This window comes from Arvicanthis niloticus, chromosome 23, assembly GCF_011762505.2.
Source record: "Arvicanthis niloticus isolate mArvNil1 chromosome 23, mArvNil1.pat.X, whole genome shotgun sequence".
Classification (NCBI taxonomy): Eukaryota; Metazoa; Chordata; class Mammalia; order Rodentia; family Muridae; genus Arvicanthis; species Arvicanthis niloticus.
Genome location: NC_133430.1, coordinates 31,457,705 through 31,478,174, shown reverse-complemented (window position 1 = coordinate 31,478,174; position 20,470 = coordinate 31,457,705). Strand labels below are relative to the sequence as shown.

Here is a 20,470-nt window from a genome sequence, read left to right as displayed (position 1 = left end):
TGACCTGCCCTAAGAAACTCCATTTTATCAGTAGCAATTGACTCCATCTTGAGGATGGAGGATCAAGGATAACTACCCCTTGTTGCACAAGTAAGCAACCCATGAGCATAGTCTGACACACAACTTCTTCCTCCAAGTAGAAAGGGCCCTCAATACATTGGCCGAAGTAAGGTAGGCTACAAGAGCACATGTATGGATGTGAATCTTTTTAAGAAACACACCAGACTGAGGAAAAGGTGCCCCTCTCTCACCTGAACCACCCAGGGTGTGGCATGGGGTGTGGGTGTGTGTACGTGTGTGTTGCACAGTGGTTTCAGCCCAGCTCACTCCCTACTGTTGACATGGCTTACTCAAATTGCCACCTGTCTTGCCATTTCTTCATCTCTCCCTGTCCACTCATCTGGATCTTGTCCCACTCTTTGCCTCTCTGGTCTGCACCTTACCTTTGCAGCTTTACTAAACCCCGAGAGCCTGACTCTATGGTAGCAGTAGCAGCTATGTTCAGCGTGTTCACATTTTATTCCTATCAGCTGCTTGGGTTCTTTCTCCCAGGCCTCTCTGAAACACTTTGAATCAATTCAACCCATTTAGCCCCTTCATAACCTTCAACTGGAAGAAAACGTGTGTGCGTGTGTAGATATTCAATATATATTATTTATTATATATACAATCGACATATTTATATCTATATGGGTATACAGAGAGAGTGCTTACTCCATGATGTATGTGAGCAGAGGGTAAAGATTAGTAATTAAGATTAGAGTGAAAGAATCTATGTTTGTCTTGGTAAGTTAGGAAAGTGGAAGTACTTGGCAAATTACTGCCAACAAAACCACAGTATAATGTGAGTTTACTGTTCTCCAATCAACAGACTTTGCAGAAAGGTGCGTGCCTATGTTTCTGACACAGTACACTTCACGATACTTACTTACCTTTAAGCGAGGGCCCATGTTCTAAGAACCAAGTTATTCACCAAAGCAGGCAACCTTTGCTTCTTTCACTTGTCTTCTAACTTGCACATTAAAAAAAAAAGAAAAGAAAAAGAAAAAGCCAAAAAGTCACCATCAACCAAAAGTTGATCTATCCATCAACTCTTCATTGAGGTTAAGTGTGTCCCAGGAAGAGAAGTCAAGTGTTTTTGCACTGAAGCAGTTGAATGCTGGGGTGAAGAACCAGAGCCCAAGAATCTATCATTCCTGGGCTCCTCTAGTGTAAGATACAACCAATATAGAAAGAGGCATCTGCTCCGGTACACCAGGATCCTCCTATAAAGAAAAAATGGTAAGTACAGTAAGTTTTTGCTTCTGCAAGAGATGTTACACACACACACACACACACACACACACACACACACACTCACACTCACTCACACACACACACACACACACTCACTCACACACACTACCACCACCAAAAAACCAGCCCAGCAACAGAAGAGCCACACCATGCCACAAGTGCACTAAAGTAACCGAGAGCTGGTAAATTCTGACCAAGCTTTCCAACGCAAACATCATGGCTCTGAAGCTACATGACCAAATCCACAGAGGTCCCCTAGCGACCTCACTGCCTACAAGCATGTCTCTCCACAGAACCTCCAACTCTTCAAACACCCAAGTCTTTCAGCAGAGCTAAGCTAGGGTACAGATTTAAAGAGACTCATCACAGCCTCATTGCAGCTTCATGGGACTGGGACACAGGGCGTGGGAAGCATGTGGAGAGAACAAAGATGGAGGCGGGGCAGAGGCAGCTTTCAGAGGGCACACCATGGAAACGACTCAGCGCTCAGCTGGAAAAAGCCAGCAGAGCTTTAACACCTATCTGTCCGCCTCGGCAGGCTACTTCTTCTGCACTCATGCACACACTACCAAGACATGGTAAAAGATGACAGCATCACTAGAATTTAAAAATCTCGGGGGCTGGTGAGATGGCTCAGTGGTTAAGAGCACTGACTGCTCTTCCAGAGGTCATGAGTTCAAATCCCAGCAACCACATGGTGGCTCACAACCATCCATAATGAGATCTGATGACCTCATATGGGTGTCTGAAGACAGCTACAGTGTACTTACACAAAATAAATAAATAAATTCTTAAAAAAAAAAAAAAATCTCAGTTGGTGTGGTAGTGTGCACCTGTAATCCCAGCACCTGGGAGGTTTATGCAGGAGGGTCATGAGTTCAAGACCAGAAAGGGGAGCTATGAGTTGTCAAGTTTCAAAATAAAGTTACCAAGTCATTTCATAACTCTTAGACATTCAGGGACCAAATGGAGCAAAAGGGGGGGTTATGGATGCACATATACAAAGAGCTACCATAAAGCAATGAAAAGGGGCTACTAAGCAATAAATGGGAAGAGACGGCCTCACCAACAGCACAGACTAAGATCAGCCTTCAGCAATCCCAGTGCAGACACAGTTGTCTTTCTTAGGCACAGATACAGGACTACTTATCCAGATTTTATAGTCCAGACATAAGGAGCAAGACACTTTCTCAGTTAACTCACAAAGCAGCAGACAGTCTGGTACCAGAGTCCACATTTTTAATGAACATTCTCCTATCTTTCTGCTAAGGGAAACGAAGGGAGAAAACACAAAATGCTAAACAAACCAGAAGGACTGGAGGCCAGCAGATCAAATAAGCTGGCAGACTTTTATAATTAGAAATGGGTAAGTATATGGAAGTATTTTTAACACATGGTGATGAACCTGCCAAGTACATGAGCCAAAACATGGGTCAACCAGCAACTGGAACCAGTTTAAAGGATCTACAAACAAGGGAATAGCTATGTAAACTATTAAAGATCTTCATGATAGAATGTTATATGATAATTTAAAAATGAAACTTTTAAGGAACAAAAATACCAGATTGGAAAATGTTCACAAATAAAATGTTGAATGAACAAGTAAGCACAACATTGTTCATATAGTACAAGCCCAATCTTAGAAACAGCATTACATAGCTATATAAGGACTTTAAATGGGTGGCTGGAGATATTCCTCGGTGATTAACAACAATTGCTCCTCTTGCAGAGGACCTAAATTCAGTTCCCAGCACCCATACCAGGCAGTTCACAACCATGTATAACTCCAGATCCAGGGGATCTGGTGTCTTTTGGCACCCATGAGTACACATAAAATGGCATATATACACATACACATTAATAAAAATATTAAATAAATCTTTTAAAAATAATTTTTAAAAAAATCAGAGGACGAGGGCTGGAGAGACGGCACAGTGATTAAGAGCACTATCTATTCTTCCTGGGGTCCTGAGTTCAATTCCCAGCAATCACATGGTGGCTTATAACCATCTATATTGGGATCTGATGCCCTCTTCTGGTATGCAGGTGTACATGCAGATAGAGCACACATACATAAAATAAATAAAATCTTTAAAAAAATTAAAGGAAACAAAAATGTTAATAGTGAACGTCTCTTGGAATATATGTAATTACAGATAATTTTCACATCTTACCTATATCATTTTGTTTTATTTGAGATAGAGTCTCATGCAGCCCAGTTGGCCTCAAACTCACTGCGTTGCCAAGGCCTTGACCATGTGTACCACTATGCATGGTTTATCAAATTCTTCTCCTCTCTCTCTTTTTTAAATATTTGAGGGGGTGTAAGGAGAGAGAGAGAGAAAGAGAGAGGGGGAGAGAGGGAGGGAGGGAGGGGGGAGAGAGGGAGGGAGGGAGAGGGAGAGGGAGAGGGAGAGGGAGAGGGAGAGGGAGAGGGAGAGGGAGAGGGAGAGGGAGAGGGAGAGGGAGAGGGAGAGGGAGAGGGAGAGGGAGAGGGAGAGGGAGAGAGAGAGAGAGAGAGAGAGAGAGAGAGAGAGAGAGAGAGAGAGAATGGATACATGTGCATGGATGCAGGTCCTGTAGAGGCCAGAAGAGGATGTGGGATCTTGTGGAGCTGCCTGACACAGGTGCTGGAGACTGAACTCGAGTCCTCTGGAAAGCAGTACATATTCTTAACCACAGAGCCATCTCTCCAGCCCCAGTTTTCCAAATTCTTAACAAAGACAGTAAAAAGTTCCTATTTCTGAAGAATATTTAATTTTGGGAGACCTACATTCTTTAAGAGGGGTAGAGAATAGGAAAATTATATTTTGGGGTTTTCTGTTTTTTATTTCAGAGATAGGGTCTCATGTTTTCAACCTGGCCTCAAATTCTCTATATAGTTCAAGGAAATTCAAGGATGACTTTGAACTTCCCCTCCTGTCCCCACCTCCCAGTGCTGGGATTATAAACAAAGCAAACACCATCTTGTTGGGTTTAAGTTATCTAGTTTCTTTTTTTGTTTGTTTGTTTTTTTATTGTTGTTTTATGTTTGTTTTGTTTTGTTTTTGTTTTTCGAGACAGGGTTTCTCTGTGTAGTCCTGGCTATCCTGGAACTTTGTAGACCAGGCTGGCCTCGAACTCAGAAATCTACCTGCCTCTGCCTAAGTTATCTATTTTCAAATAATGAAATGGCATATAAAAAAGTTAAGATAAAGCATACTGAAGTTTTATTCCTATTCACTATGATTTTGGTAGCTCTCCAGTCCTGTGATCAGCTACTTATAACTAGTTATTATAAGCTATTTATACCAGGTTATTATAACTAGTCCTAATACACTCTGTCCCTGCTATGAACATGCTTATCCCCATGTTTCAGTACCTCTAGTGAGCTTCAAGACTCAACCTAAGCACTGCTACCAATTTCCAGCCCAGCTCCCAAGCTTCTCCATGGACTCTACCCATGTTAGGCAGAATCAATCACCTCTTCCTTTGTGATACCCCTAACCCAAAAATATCTACAGCACAGCACATGTAATCTGCATTATAATAATTTGTTTACATAACAGTAATCAGTAAAAGATGGTGGCTCCGAGGATTCTGAGCATGTCTAACCATTGTTAATAAGTTGGTCAGCCTGGGCTCTTAGGGTCTGTACTCTCTTACAAGTTCCTCAAATGAGTTGTACACACTTAAATGTTTCAGAAGCACTACTTCAACTGTAGAGCAGGAAGCCCCAATGCTCCCCATGTTCTAAAAGCCTTACAGGGAATCCTTAATGTTGCTGGTATTAGAGACTATACTTTCAGGTACAAGAGACTTAAAACAGGAGTTAGGAAAATAATCTGTACATCAAATTTATCCATTTGGTCTTGTTTTTTTTAAAAATACAAACAATAAAAATAGCCAAGTTCATTCATCCACATACCTAGTCTATACTCAGTTTTTGCACAAGGCAGAGCCAAGTAGCTATAATATATATATATATATATATATATATATATATATATATATATATATATGTTTATATGTATATGATATATATATATATATCTGATATGTTTGAGGCAAAGACTACAAATACCTGGTTTTGAGACAGGACCTCTCTGCATAGCCAAGGCTGGGATTGAACTCACAATCCTCTTGTCTCAGCTTCCCAAGAGCTGTGCTTATAAGCTTGTGCTACTAGACCCAGCCCAAAGGTCTTATTTTAAAGTTATAACTGCCTTTTGTAAATATGAATACATTTCTATAAAAAAATCAGAGAAAATTATTTTCTTCTCATTCTACTAAGCCCCTTCTAGAAAAAAAAAAGTTAGAAAACTCACAAAACTATGCAAAGGCTTCTTGTTTCAATTCTTTTTCCTTTCCTATGGTTGGAGAAAAGGCTTTCAATATGTAATACAGGCTAGCCTGAAACTCACCAACCTCCTGTCTCTGCTTCCCAATTGCTGGGCTTACAAGTGTATATAACCATCCCTGGCTCTTATTTTAGCTCTTAAGTAAAAGCCTCATGTCTGTATTCACAGAACAACTGAGAAGCTCATTCAATCACTTCCAAAGGCTAAGCAAGAAGATTTTTGTTGTACAATGTACCTGAAGGATCAAATGCATTATTGTTCCAAAATTATTTTAATACATACTAATAACCTGGTCTGTTTTCAAAATGCTATTTTAAATTTTATTTATGTATATGAGGGTTTGCCTTCAGGTATGTGTGCATCTCATGTGTGCTTGGGGGAGTCAGAAGAGGACATTGGATCCCCTGGGGCTGGAATTATGAATGGTTGTAAACCACCAGCTGAGTGTTGGGAACCAAACCCAGGTCCTCTACAAGAGCAGCAAATGTTCTTAACAACCACTGAGCCATCTTTCCAGCCCTTAAAATGCTATAAGAAAATGCCCATGTGAAAGTCTACTTCAGGTGCATTTAGAGGTGGTGACAGCATGCAAGAATTCTGTTGTCACTTACTGGTTTCCACAAAACAAGGCAGAATGTAAGAAAGTTCTCCATGTATTCTCCTATGTTTAAAAGAAAAATCACTCACATGGGCCAAAGTCCATATGGTACAGTGGTCTAAGAAGATTCCCACAAATACAGTATCCTATCATATGTTTTGAACTGTTAGTTTATAATTATACTGTCTTAATTTTACTCTTGGATTTTTTCCCCATCCCAAACCACACCATAAAGAGCTGCCCTCCCCCATCGGTTCTATTCCTGAGATGTTTATACAGTTGTATACTTCTGCTGTCTTGGTTCCATTTATGCTCTTTTCTCATCAGTCAGCCTCTGTGGTCCTATAAGCATTCCTGTGGGTCTCCTGTGAACTCTCTCCAACTGGTCCCAGCACTCTTGTAATGAGGTGCCTCCAACTGACTGCAGCCTTCCAGGAACAACCCAGCCAATGAGAACAAGATGAGTTCACCCTCCCTTCCCATGATATAATACTTCTGAGTGGGCAGTCCCCCAAATCACAGAAAGCTGGTGTGCTGCCGTGCTAGACTGTAACCCCATTCCTTGCCCGTCAGACCTGGGCACTGGGGCATGCAGAAGATGCCAAAAGCCAGAGAACAGATGATAGATGTTTTTGCAATACCTCTCTTACTAGAGGAAGTAAGCAGAGAGAAAAAATTATTTTCAAATTAAATACGCAAACAAGAACAAAGAACACAAAGTTTCATGAGTTTCTAAAGCTAAAACATGGACATGTTCAAATAGTCATACATATTTTATACTTAAGACCAAAAAGGCTCCTTCGTTCTCTGCTGCCAGCTTCTGTCCTCTGCCGACATCCTTAAAGTTCTTGTGCATAAGAATCTGAAAAGCACACACTTCTGAACTCGGTTACTACCCACTATCACCCATCACACATTTAAACATCAGTGTGTTCCCCCATCCCTAGAGAGCTACATTTTCCCTTTGCTTAGAATTCTTTTCTAAAACTACAGACAATTCAACATGTAATTGACCAACAACCAACACCTTTGGTTTCTCTGACAGACTTCCTCTTCATGGTACATCTCCTGAGCATCCGACCTGACTACCAGCTAAAAGCTGGAGTCCTGAGGCACAGGGGTAAGTGAAACAGGACTTCCCCTTCTTTTTGTTTCCTTTTTCTTTCTTTTCCTTTTCCTTTTTTGTGTTGGGAGTCAAGCCTCAGGCATGCTATACTATCAGAGAGCTAATCTGTCTGCTTAACACATGGTCCTATCATAGAACCACCTCCTTGCCCTTGTTTTTTTTTTTTTTTTTTGAAAGTGCCTTAACCATGAACTCAGACTGGCCTAAAACATGGTATGTTGCCCAAGCAAGACACAATACTTTCCCCTTTTTTTCTAAATTAAATTATCTGACAAGTTTATAAATACATATAATGTATTTTGGTCATTTTCACCCCCTACTCCCCTCTCTCAGCCCCTCCCACTCCTACTGAATCCTCCGCTTCTTCCTAGCAAGTAAGCCCTTTCCCCACCTCCATGTCTTTCTGCTGTTGACTTCAGTGACCACTGGAGTGAGTTAGGATTGCTCACATGAGAATGTGTCGGGGGTTATCCACTGTACTGCTGGCAAGCTCCCAGGGGCTATTCCCATAAAGAAAACGACTGCCCTTGGCCAGCAGTCATTAACTACTGATGCTTCCTCAGGGAAGGGTGGGAAGACAGAGGCTGTTAACCTTGATACGCTTGATTCAATATGGAAGGTAGACAATTAAATGTGCTAAGTGCAGTGACAGAAATAAAGTGTGAAGGACAGGCAGAAGAGAGGTAACCTTGCCTTAAGAGACAGATGATGTCTTCACAATAGAGACAACAAGGCCAACCCACTAAGAGCGAGTGCGAGGGGCTCCTGGTTAAGAGTGCACATCACCCTGGGCAGTGGTGACGCACAACTTTAATCCCAGCACTTGGGAGGCAGAGGCAGGCGGATTTCTGAGTTCGAGACCAGCCTGGTCTACAGAGTGAGTTCCAGGACAGCCAGGGTTACACAGAGAAACCCTGTCTCCAAAAACAAAAACAAAAACAACAACAACAACAAAAACAAACAAACAAACAAAAAAAAACAGCGCACATCACTATACAGACAGGATCTGACTTTGGTGCCAGCACCCAGTGGAGCAGCTCAGACCTCCTAGCGCTCCAGCTCCAGGGCCTCTCCCTCTTCTGGCCTCTGTGGGAACTTGCATTTTCAAAGACATCTCCCTATCAGATACACAAATAATTAAAGAATAGGTAAATATTAAACATAATTTTAAAATAAAAATTTCTTTTAAAGAATGAGTACTTGCAAAGGTAAGTAGGGTTGTCTGATACCCTAGAGACAGGTAAAAACCCCAAGGGTTTGGTTTTTTGTTTTTTGGTTTTTTTTTTGGTTTTTCGAGACAGGGTTTTTCTGTGTAGTCCTGGCTGTCCTGGAACTCACTCTGTAGACCAGACTGGCCTCGAACTTAGAAATCCGCCTGCCTCTGCTTCCCAAATGCTGGGATTAAAGGCGTGTGCCACCACTGTCCGGCCCCAAGGGGTTTTTTACCAAAAAGGGGAGTGATGACAAATTTCAGCATCATAAAAGCAAAGTATTTAGAAAGCCTACCAGGGACAGGGCGACCGCTTCTAAGGACCATCTCAGGAAAGCCCACCAGGGACAGGGCGATGGCTTCTAAGTACCATCTCAGGAACGGAGAAGAACATGACTTTGGTCTTGGTCTAGTTACTTAGCCTTTCTCAGGTGTAGATGTAAAGTGGAGACATGTTGAGAAAAGATGAAATCCAGCTGCTCTAGAAGAGCCAATTCTGAACTACAGGGAAAGAAAGCTGAGCTCGGCAATCCCAGACCCAGGTGGTTTTGTTCTAAAGGTTGCTGGATTGCCAGATATGACTGTGGCTTATGCTAGGCCACAGCAGCTCCAGTAAGTGAGGCAGGTGGCTATACGCTCCCCAGGGGATTCGCTGGTTTTCTAGAGATCCCATGTGAAAACAATCAGAGCAACCACCCAAAACACTGATGTTCTGGGACTCTCTCAAGGACGGTGATAGTAACAAGAGTGTGTTACTGAGAATTTCCTGTGGGCCAAGTACCGTATGAAGTCTTTCGTCTGCATTACATCATTCAACCCTCACATCAACCACAAGCCAAGCATATGCAATAAATGATCTGTTAGATTAGGAAAGAGGCATAGAGCGCTGAAATACCTTGATAAAGTCAGCTATTTGATAGCTGAGAGAGTCAGACAGTTAGACTGAGAGCCTATGATATTAACCAGGAATTCTGATGTAATAAAAGAAGTCCTTCCTCTCTGGCCAGCAAGAGGAGTAGTTGGGGGATAGGTAAATGAGAGCTCAAATGATATGTTTAATTTGAAAATTTAAAGAACTATTACTTCATTTTAGACTTTAAGCAACAAGAAAATGTTTTTTGAAGTTGTTATTAGTTTTTTAACCAAAGGAGAAAGAGGCTAACAGATTTTAAAAGAAATAACCCTGGGGTACAGGAAGAGGCTAGATCAGACAGCCATGGTGATGGTGACGGCAGTCCCCGCACTCGGGACGCTGATGTGGGCTCAAGTCTGAGGTCACCCTGAGCTATGGAGTAAGATTCTGTATTCCACAAAGCCCCCAAGAAGCAAACTGAGCCTGATGGCAGGAGGCAGACAAGACGATCAAAAGTGCAAGACTTCACGGTGAGCCTGAGTTTGTAAAATCCTGTTTCAAATAAAAAGTTAAAAAAAAAAAATTTAAAAGTGGAGTAGCTGTAGATAGACCTCAGTGGTTGAGCACCTATCTCATATGTGTGAGGTTCTGGATTCAACTCCCAATAACACACATCAAAAAAAAATCTTACAGGAGACAAAATCAACAGAGGAGGGAGAGGAGAAACAGTCAAAAAAAAAAAAATAGACATAGTCATGAAATGGGGAGGGAGGCTAGATATTCTTTGTGTTCTTGGAAGTAACAGGATAATGATCTGTGGGGTCAGAAAGAAACCAGGGTAAAAAGCTAAGCATAACTGTAGATTTTCTGACCTTGGGGGCCTAGACGGACAGTGAATGAAGGATGAAGGACAAAAGGAAGGAGTGAGCAAGTACTGAAGAGCAAGTCCTTACAGGATATCCAGGTAGACATATCCACAAGACAAATGGAAACAAACACATCTCAAAGTATGGACACATGCGGCAGCCTGGAGACCTGAGAAGTGCGAAAGTCCACACAGAAAGCAGGCAGACACAGAGAGAGACTAAGTGAATTTTGAGAAAATCAATCTAACCCAATTGTGGGAAGGGGAGGGCTGAAAGGAAAACAATATAAATAAATAAATAAATAAATAAATAAATAAAAGCACTAAACAGCTTCCTGTCACATAGTCACATATTCCAAACTATAAACTATGAGCAGTAGTACTCAAAATCTCAGGAGAAACCCAGGCTTGGGAAAGAATTATAGCACTAACTTTGGGGAGAGGCCATAGGTAGGAAGAAAGCAGGTAATGGTGACACAGACTTGTAGTTCCAGCTATTGTGGAGGCTGAGCTGAAAGGTCATTTAAGCAGAAGACACTGTTAGACCCAGGAAAGATGTATGCCAGAGGGGAGGGGCAGGAACTCAAAAAACAAAGTTATTTCTAAGATTTTCCTGTTCTAATCTAACAACAAGAAATACATTTTACACATAACTCTGGCTATTTTGGGAACTTACTATGCAGACCAGGCAGACCTTAAACTCACAGTGACCCCCCTGACTCTGCCTCAAAGTGCACGAGGACACCTGATCTATCTCTTGTTAAAAATAAGACTATTAAGGCAGGACTGGAGAGATGACTCAGTGTTAAGGGCACTACTTTTCCAGAGGACCCAGGTTTAATTCCCAGTGGCCACATTGTAGCTCACAGTCATCCGTAACTCCAATTCAGTGTGCCAGACACAGTCTTCTGATTTCACGTGCACCGAGCACACATTTGATACACATACATATATGCAGATAAAAGTCATACACATAAAAAATTAAAATTCTTAACATAAAAAAACATACCAAAAGTGTATGGGCTTTTACAGGGCTTCAGAGATGGCACTGCCATGTCAGCTGATCTGATGCTCTCTGGCCTCCATGGGCACCTGTGGACTCACACGCAATACACATACATACACACCTGTGGACTCCTGAGCACATACCCATACATTCATAAATACAAATAAATACTCTTTAAAAAGGAATACTAGTCTAAATTTGACCCAATTTAATGACCAGTAAGCTCTTTGTAATTCAATCCAGGGATGGATATTCCAAAATCATGTGTCTCAAAGAAATTCAGACCTAAACTAATCTCAGATTCTCACTGAAATTTTAAGATTTATTTTAAAATCTTATTTTATATGTATGAGTGTTTTGCCTGCATGTTATGTCTATGCAGTATGTGTGTGCCTGGTGACTGCAGAGGGCAGAAAAAATCAGAACCCCTAGAATAGGAAGAGTTACAGACAGCTGGGAGCTGCCATGTAGGTGCTGGGAATTGAACCCAGGTCCTCTGAGAGCAGCAAGAGCTCTTAGCCACCGAGCCATCTCTCCAACCCCAAGCATACCAGTTGCATTTGTTCATGCTGTTACTTACATCAGTAAGCAGTTTGTTCTTCTTGGTTGCTGGGTAGTAGTCCCTTCTAATGACAGAGTACAGGTTGTTTATCCACTTACCATATGGACACTTAGATTATGTCCAGTTTAGGGATATTATGGATAAAGTTGCAATGAGTTTCTGTCTGAACACGTTTTTATTCTCTGAAGTAAATATCCAAGAGTGGAAGTGCTAGTTCATATGGGAAGCATATTTTCAACTTACAAGAAACTGCCCAGCTGCATTCCAAGGCAGCTGTATTACTTTATGTTTAGAGCAACACACAAGAGTCCGGTTGCTCTACCACCACCCACACTTGGTACTGTCAGGGGTTCAAATTTTATTCACTCTCATAGCTGCACCTCCCCTTACCCCCCAGTTTCACTATGTAGCACCGGCTGGCCTCTAACACACGAGATCTGCTTGCTTCTGTCTTCCAAGTGCTGGAGTTAAAGGCTTTTGTGCCACCACTTCTAACTTCATTTGTATTTTTCAGAGGTAAGAGTCCTGAGCATCTTTTCAGGTATGTATTAGCTATTAAATAGCTTCTTTGATAAAATGCCTATTCAAATATTTTGTCTTCTTACTACTGAGCTCTAGGTGTTTACAGACTCTACATAGAAGCCCTTGGCTTGCCCCTTGCTTGCTTCCTTTTTTTTAAACTTGCGTGAATATTTGTGTGTGTGCCATGAGTGTGATACCTGTAAAAGCCAGAACATAGCGTCAGATTTCATGGACCTGGAGTTCCCAGCTGTTGTGAACTACTCATCATGAGTGCTGGAAACTGAACTCAGGTCCGCTGAAAAAGGAGTGTTCATAACTGCGAAGCCATCTCTCTCTCTCTCTCCTTTTCAATTCTTGGTGGAGGCTGAACTTTCTAAAAAGTAACCATCTCAAATTATAGTTTGTTTCTTTTTATTTTTAAATTGTGTGTGTGTGTGTGACCTAAGCCAGAATTTATCAGGTCCCCTGCTGTGAAGTTACAGGCGTGAACTGCCTGAGAAGGTAGTGGGACTTGACCTGCAAAAACAGTAAGTGCTCTTAACCACTGAGCCATTTCTTCAGCTCTGTGTTTCCTGTGTTCTCTAATTTTAAAGTCTGCCTAACTCGAGAGCACAGAGACTTTTTCCTGCTCTCTTCTAAAGTTTATCTAAAAGTTTCATAAGAAAAAAATCTCTTGTCAAAAAATTTAACAAGATTTTATTAAACCCCTGCATTCCACTTATCTCATAATTACTCAGTTTCATTATCTCTTTGTTTCGCTCAACCTCCCACACTACTCAGCACTACTGAAATCAGGCAGTTCTGAGTCTGGAAAGACTTCTGTCTTTTAGCAGATTCCCCTATCCACCCAGTAATCGGCATACCTAAATTTAGCCAAGATTTCGGTCCCTGTTCTGTCTTCAGATCAGCACCGAATCTCTGCAGCTCTGGTCTGCCTCTGTGGACAAATTCTAGAACCCAGAACACACTCCTTGGGACACAGCCGGAAACAATCAGCCACATACCATTCTGGTATGAACGAGAAGATTCCAGAAGATCATTCTCTCTAGGTCACCAAGTGTCACTCTCACCTATGGGAAACTAGAAAAAGCCATATTCCTCACTAGTTAAATTAAAATTTAGCCTTGTAAAGGTTAAGGCGACCAGAACCAAAGCAAGTCTACGTTCCTTAATTTTCTTTAGATTCTCTTTGCATCATTCTCTTTAAAATAAGAGTGAGTTTCTCAGAATCAAAATGAAGTAAGCAGCAGAAATACAAAAAGAGCTTAGCATTCCACTTCTGTCTTGACCAGTCTGCTAATCACAACAGCAGGGCATTACAGACATGGCCCATAAGGAGAGGCCTGAGAATCTAACTGCTTGCTCTGTGTGCATGTGTGCGTGTGTGCGTGTGCGTGTGTGTGTGCTCACGCACCAGAGGTCACATGTCAGGCTTCCTTGGTGGCTGCCTATCTTTTTTTTTCCCAGATAAGTTCTCTCACCAGACCCGAAACGGTGATTCTGCTAGACTGGCTGGCCATCACGGCTCCCTACCCGTCTCTGCCTCCTCGGAGTTGGAATCACAGACCTGTGTTGCCACATCCAGCTTTTATTTGGATGCTGAGGATCTGGACTCAGTTCCTAAATTCTTTACCAACTGAGCCTCTGCCCAAACTGTCTGTCTAATTTTGTTTTTAGAAGGAAGTCTTGTGTAGCTAAGGCTGGCCTTTATCTCCTGATTCTCCTGTACCTACCACCCAAGGAATGAGATTACAGACATTATGCCATCATGCTTGGCTGAAAATATTACTTTTTAATTTTAGCAAATGTTACAATTAACAGCAGTATATAACCTGTAGCAATTAAAACTAATATACAGTTTTCTAAAATAATAATAGGGGCTTTTAGTCCTAGTTTGGTAGCACTTTTTAATAGGCCTGGGGATATAGCTTAATGGCAGAATTCTTGTCTCTTAGTATATGTGAGACCCCAAGGTGACCTCCCGTACCCCGTATAGAAACTGAGAGATACAACTCTGCCATGGCCTTGGCCTGACATCCTTCAACACAGGCCACTGACACCTGTCAGGACAGGGCTACACTTCAAAGACAGAAATGGTATGTAATCCTTAATACCGAGAACGAACTGCCCAAGCAGTGTTCCCCAAGCACAGAATGACACTATATAATGCTGCTTTACATGAATTCCTATAAAAAGAGTTTCTCCCCTTAAGTCCTCATTTGCCAAATGGCAAGTGGACTACTGTTCCATGTACAGGGGATGGAAGAAACTGCATTTCAGAAACTGTATATGTATGTGGCAAAAATCCTAACAGTGATGGGGAAGTGAATGGAGTTCAGGAACACTGACCCCATATGCCTGTATAATTGAAAGAAAATAAAACCTCAAACTCTTTTGAACTTTAGAGACAATTGACACGGTGCTTAAAGCTTTACATATGGGGCTGAAGAGGGGGCTCATGGTTAAGCCAAGCACTACTCAAGCAGAGGACCTGAGTTCAGTTCCCAGCACCCATGCCAGGTGCTCACTTCCTCCTGCGACTACTCTAGCTTGAGGGGCTCTGATGCCCTTTTCTGGTTACTGTGGGCAACCGTGTTCACATGTACATATCTTCATATTGACACACATGCATATATATAATTACAATAATGCATTCTTTTGCTTAAAGCTTCCCACATTTTTGCAAACTCATTCATTTTAACTGGGTGAGTTCTGACCAGCTTGCTCCTTCCATCTGGTAGGGATATCATTTGTTTGGTCTTTTTGAGATACAGCTTGTGTTTCAGAGTGAGACATTATCTCAAAAAGACCAAACAAATGAAATCCCTAGCAGATGGAAGAGCAAGCTGGTCAGAACTCAGAAACACAAGCTGGTCTAACTCCTAGCCCTTATTTCGGCCTTTACTGAGATTAAAGACATGAATCACCACACCCAGGGTCTGAATTTATTTCTCTTGGCTTCTTTTATTTCTTAAAGCTTCTTCTTTATATATTCAATCCAGAATATTTGCTGGGACCACTTTCTGGAGCCTGTCCAGCTCAGAAAGATTAAGGGTTTCCAAAAATTTTGAAGCTGACAATATGTCTAAATCAACAACAAATTTATCTTTAGTATTTTTAGAGGAAAAAGTAAATTATTAGTTCAATTTATTACTTCCTCTTATCCTGATTTTTTTCCTGTCTATAAAATGTCTATAAAATGTGTTGATCCACAGAGTGAGGACAGGCCCCATGTTCCCATTCTACAGTAGCCTTTATATGCAGGTAACCCTGGACAACTGAAGCTTGGCTATAGCAAGAACATTTCAAAAGTAATTCTCTGAACCTGACAAGCTGTCTCCCTCAATAAGTCTAGGAAGTTGTTATTTTATTAACCACGCATGAAGTGGCAGGCAAATGGCCAGACACACAACCCAGTAGGGTAGAATTTTGCAATTGTTACACACACGCACGCACGCACGCACACACACACACAAAGCTAAAATACCTGCCTTTACTATGATCCATTACTTTCAAGTTACTTTTTAAAAGTAACTTTAAATGTTTACTCATGTGTTCATAGGTTTGCACGGCCACAGCTTGCACAGAGGGCATCCGACCATTTCCAAGAGTTGGTTCTCCCTCTCCACTATGGCTTCCAGGGAGCAAATCCAAGCTGCCAGGCTTATGTGACAAGCACTTTCAACCTGATATGCCATATTGCTGGCCCTCCACTCTCTTTTCTCTGTGTGTGTGTGTGTGTGTGTGTGTGTGTGTGTGTGTATGTGTGTGTGTGTGTGTGTGTGTGTGTGTGTGTATCTGTCTGTCTGTCTGTGTTGTCTGCTTGGATATGTATGCCCTACCTGTAATCATGGTGCCCTTGAAGGCCAGTGGCAGGAACTGAATCTTCTGGAACTGGCAGTTGTGATCTGTCATGTGGATGCTGGAAACAGAACCTGGATCCTCTGTAAGAACAGCAAGCACTCATAACCACTTAGCCATCTTTCCAGAACCCTTCAATCTTGGTTTTAAGGGAAAAAAATTATATAACTGAAGGAAGAACAATCTTTTCCTGTTTGCTTGGTTATTCTATGGGGAGGAGGGAGGCAGAGTTTTATGTAGCCCAGGTTAGCCTCAAGGTTGTTATGTAGCTGAGGATGATCTTTTTTTTTAAATTTTATATATACATATATATTTTTTTTATTTCTTTAAAATACATTTCAGATTTTATCCCCTCACCCCATTCCCCCCACCACCCAAGAACCCCCTATCCCGTCCCCCCTCCTGCCTCCACATGGGTGTGCCCCCACCTACCCCCCCACTCCGCTGAGGATGATCTTATCACTCCTACTCCTGTGCCCATCCCCCAAATTCAGGGATTATAGCCATTTGCCATCACTCCCAACTTAATATGAAGAGAAGCTCAATACTTACACACTCAAAACAAAATCCCTGACAAATTTGAAGCTATAAATAGCAAGTTCTAAGCTACAAGAGCTACATAATGAGACCACATTCTTAAAAAAAAAATTACACAGTTTGACTACAATGTGGAATTCTGGATTGGGTTCTGCATAGAAAAGGAAGGTGAGTTGAAATTTTTGTGATATCCAAAAGTCTGTAGTTTAGTAAAAAACAGTCTACCAACTCTTAGATGTGACGGATGTACTGTGGTTATGTAAGAAGTTAACATTAGGAAAAGCTGGATGGCCAGGCGGTGGTGGCGCACGCCTTTAATCCCAGCACTTGGGAGGCAGAGGCAGGCGGATTTCTGAGTTCGAGGCCAGCCTGGTCTACAGAGTGAGTTCCAGGACAGCCAAGGCTACACAGAGAAACCCTGTCTCGAAAAAAAAAAAAAAAAAAAAAAAAAAAAAACAGTGTATTTCGCTTCCCTAATCACTGCCCCAACTTGAGCAGTGCAAGGTTCAAACCTTTATTAAGTATTTTTCTAATCCTTTCTACACACTATTTGCCCACTTGCATTTCCTTCTTTACCAATATGTAAAAAACTGCTTCATACTTGGAAGGTCTCTGTTGCTTTTCTTCCAAATAGCTTTACCACTTACACCTCAAGCTATCTTTGCATTTGAACTTTCCAAAGTAGATGGGGGTTAAAATAACATGGACTGGATCTCTGTAGAAAATTGAAGGAATCTTATTAAATATTGACTACTAGTTAATACTATCATCATATTGTACAAAATGTTTGTTGCTTATTATTAAATTACCATTATCTGTTCACTGGCCAGAAAGGACAACGAACACAAAATGCAGTGAATATTAGCATTTTAACACTAATACCAAACTGCACCTAAACAAATACATTAGCTATAAACATGCACATATTTATGAACACAGACACATATGTACATACACATTGTAAGCATATACAGAGTGAGTTCCAGGACAGCCAGGGCTACACAGAGAAACCTTGTCTCGAAAAAAACAAAAACAAAAACAAACAAACAAACAAACAAACAAAACCCATATGGCCCATGAGATAAATGTAAAAATGTAGTTGGAAACTAGAAATAATATCTCTAAATTAACTTGAAATACAAGATGTTCTCTAGGGGCCCTCCCATAGTCATAACTGTATTCAAAATGTATTTAGACCAAGTAATAAGGAGAACAATGTCCAAGGCCAATTAAGTATTCAAACTGTGGACTCAGGGTGTCAGCAACTCCTTCTCTTCAGGACTACAGCAAATGCACAATGCGCCTCTGAACCACTGAGAAGGACTAAAATAATTCTTTTCCTCACAAGTGTGCAGTCAAAAGTAATTATTTCCACTTCCATCCAACACAGTCAAAACCATGCTACTTTCCATCCTACCAAAGATGGCATATAATAGCTGAGTGCTTTAATCGTAGGCTTTAAGACTCAAGATTATGACAATACAGCAAAAACACTCTGCTAACTATGTTCTCAACCCCCACAGTGTTCTTACACTGATTCAGCTCCTTATCAACTATTAACAATCAAGGATCAGAAAGTTCTCAGAACAGAAGCTGCAACCCGATTTAAAATAAAAGAAAAAAAAGTTCATGGATTTCAAACTTAGAGGAAAGGGTTTTTTCTTTCAGTCCCTGAATTTAAAAGCAAATTATAATTTACCTAACTGCAATTTTCTCTTCAAGTGCTCTCAATCAAGTGTACAAGGGTGCAGTCTCTCTCTCTGTCTCTCTCTCTCTCTCTCTCTCTCTCCCTCCCTCCCTCCCTCCCTCCCTCCCTAACTCCCTCCTCTCTTTTCTAATCAGTCCCCAGATGTTTTTTTTAAATAACTGACCATGTTTACCTAAAAAGCAAAATGCCTAATCACTAACATGTTTCATTCTTTAAAAACATGGGTGCTGCTAATTCTACCCATGAATGGTTGAATGGTAGCTGGGCAGACACAACCTGTTCTGAAAAGATAAGCAACTCCCATTGGGGGTAATGCAGGAAGTAAAGACTCTGAAGACATGTCAATAGTAAAACAATTCCAACACCAAAAGTTCACAACCCACAGATGCGTGAACCACAGAGAGACCTGCACACATGTGTGTCTCAGAGAGACCAACAGGAAGGACACCAGTTTTAGAACCAAACCAACACAAAATGACCCATTATAAGAGACCTGGAAATTTTACTTAGTAAGAGTTCTGAGGTTCACCAACATGGTCAAGTTTCAAAATAGTAAAAACACATGAACATGCAAGTGGTATACATTTCGAATTGGAAAAACATGGCAGGAAATGACTGAAAAGACTTTGATGGCAAGTCTTTCTAGGGACTTACTGATTATGAGCATGAAAACACAAGTCCTGGTGACATCTTGGTAACACAGGTACTGTGATGATTCTCTTAGCTCTGTTTCTTAACTAAGAAACAGAGGCACCAACTGATGGCCCAAAGTAATGGGGCAAGTAAGCAGCATAAGAGAGGGCTTCATCTGCAGCCAGTCAAACTCCAAAGTCCTATAACCAATGCACTGTTGTGCCGTGAACATCTTTTTAACCCAGTAACTTTTTGACCCACTAAGTCAATGTCATGCAATAAGAAAAACACAAGCTTTAGAACCCAACCGACCCAGACTGACTTCTGCGAGTCTAGGGCACAGCTTCAACATCAGTAAAACAAAGGTATCTAAAGTGCCAACTAAAATGAAGTTTACATCGTCTACAAGTCTCATAAGCTGCACATCCATTTCCAGGAAAACTGTCCCTGGCCTTCCACATACTTTCGAGGGGTAAAAGAAACCTCTCCAAATGGTTAAGAATAACCAGAATACATTCTAAAGGAAATAAAAACAGAAAACAAAAACACTGCAGAAGTTCTCTTTCTCATTCTCACAACTTCTCCCTCTCCCGCTAAGGACCGCACACCAGGCTTCACAACGAATAGCAATGGTTCCCTATCATATTCCAGGCTTGGTAAGTAGTTGCATATATAAGCTTAAGCACCTGTTTTCTTGTGATCGTCTAAAGAAGGCCGCCGCGACTGGGATAGCTGGCTCAAATGGCTTGCTGACCAAGCAAGAAGACCTGAGTTTGGAAGCCCAGGATCTGGTTAGAAAACAAGCCAGGCGTAGTGTGCTTGTCACTCCAGTGCCGGAAGGCAGGGATGGGTGCTGGAAGGCGAGGATGGGAGTATCTCTGGGACTTTTTGGTCAGTCAATCTAGCCAAAAAGAGGAGGTGGAGGTGCGGGGTGCTTCCAGTTTCGGTAAGACAGACTGTCTGTTTTTCAAAAAGTGGATAGTAAGATAAAGACAACCAGCTTCCTCTGGCTTCTGCTCTCAATTTCTGCTCTGATGCACCTTCACGCTCGTGCCGTGTGTACACATACACACACACATACACACACAAGACAGACAGACAGAAAGACAGAGACAGAGGAAGGAAGAAGGGTATTAGGGGATATCCTCAAGCGCTATTACATTCCTCTCTTCCCGAAGAATCGTACACCCAGCCTCATGAAGTTCCATGCCGGCGAGGAAAACTAATTAATAACCAGAGCCTCAAGGCTGAACTTCAGAGCCCTGATGTGCCAAAGGAAAACCAGAATATACTATCAAACTGTGGGGCAGCCCAAGATTCCCGACCCCTCTACCCTCGTCCCCTCTTCTCTCT

The 20,470-nt window shown here is 41.6% G+C and overlaps 1 protein-coding gene across 6 annotated transcripts in view; it reads right to left on the bottom strand.

The window, feature by feature from the left end:
- The window catches only part of Arel1 (apoptosis resistant E3 ubiquitin protein ligase 1), a 51,175-nt gene that overhangs the window by 30,455 nt on the left and 250 nt on the right, over positions 1-20,470 (bottom strand). For 3 of the 6 annotated variants that reach the window (XM_076921655.1, XM_076921653.1, XM_076921659.1), the window contains exon 2: positions 933-1,265. The exons of 1 other annotated variant lie outside the window; for it this stretch is intronic. The gene's annotated coding sequence lies outside the window, so the exon portion shown is untranslated. Of the gene's footprint in view, positions 1-932; positions 1,266-16,220; positions 16,323-19,803; positions 20,370-20,470 lie in introns of those variants that run through there. 2 more of the 6 variants (XM_076921654.1, XM_076921656.1) reach the window with 2 other exon arrangements.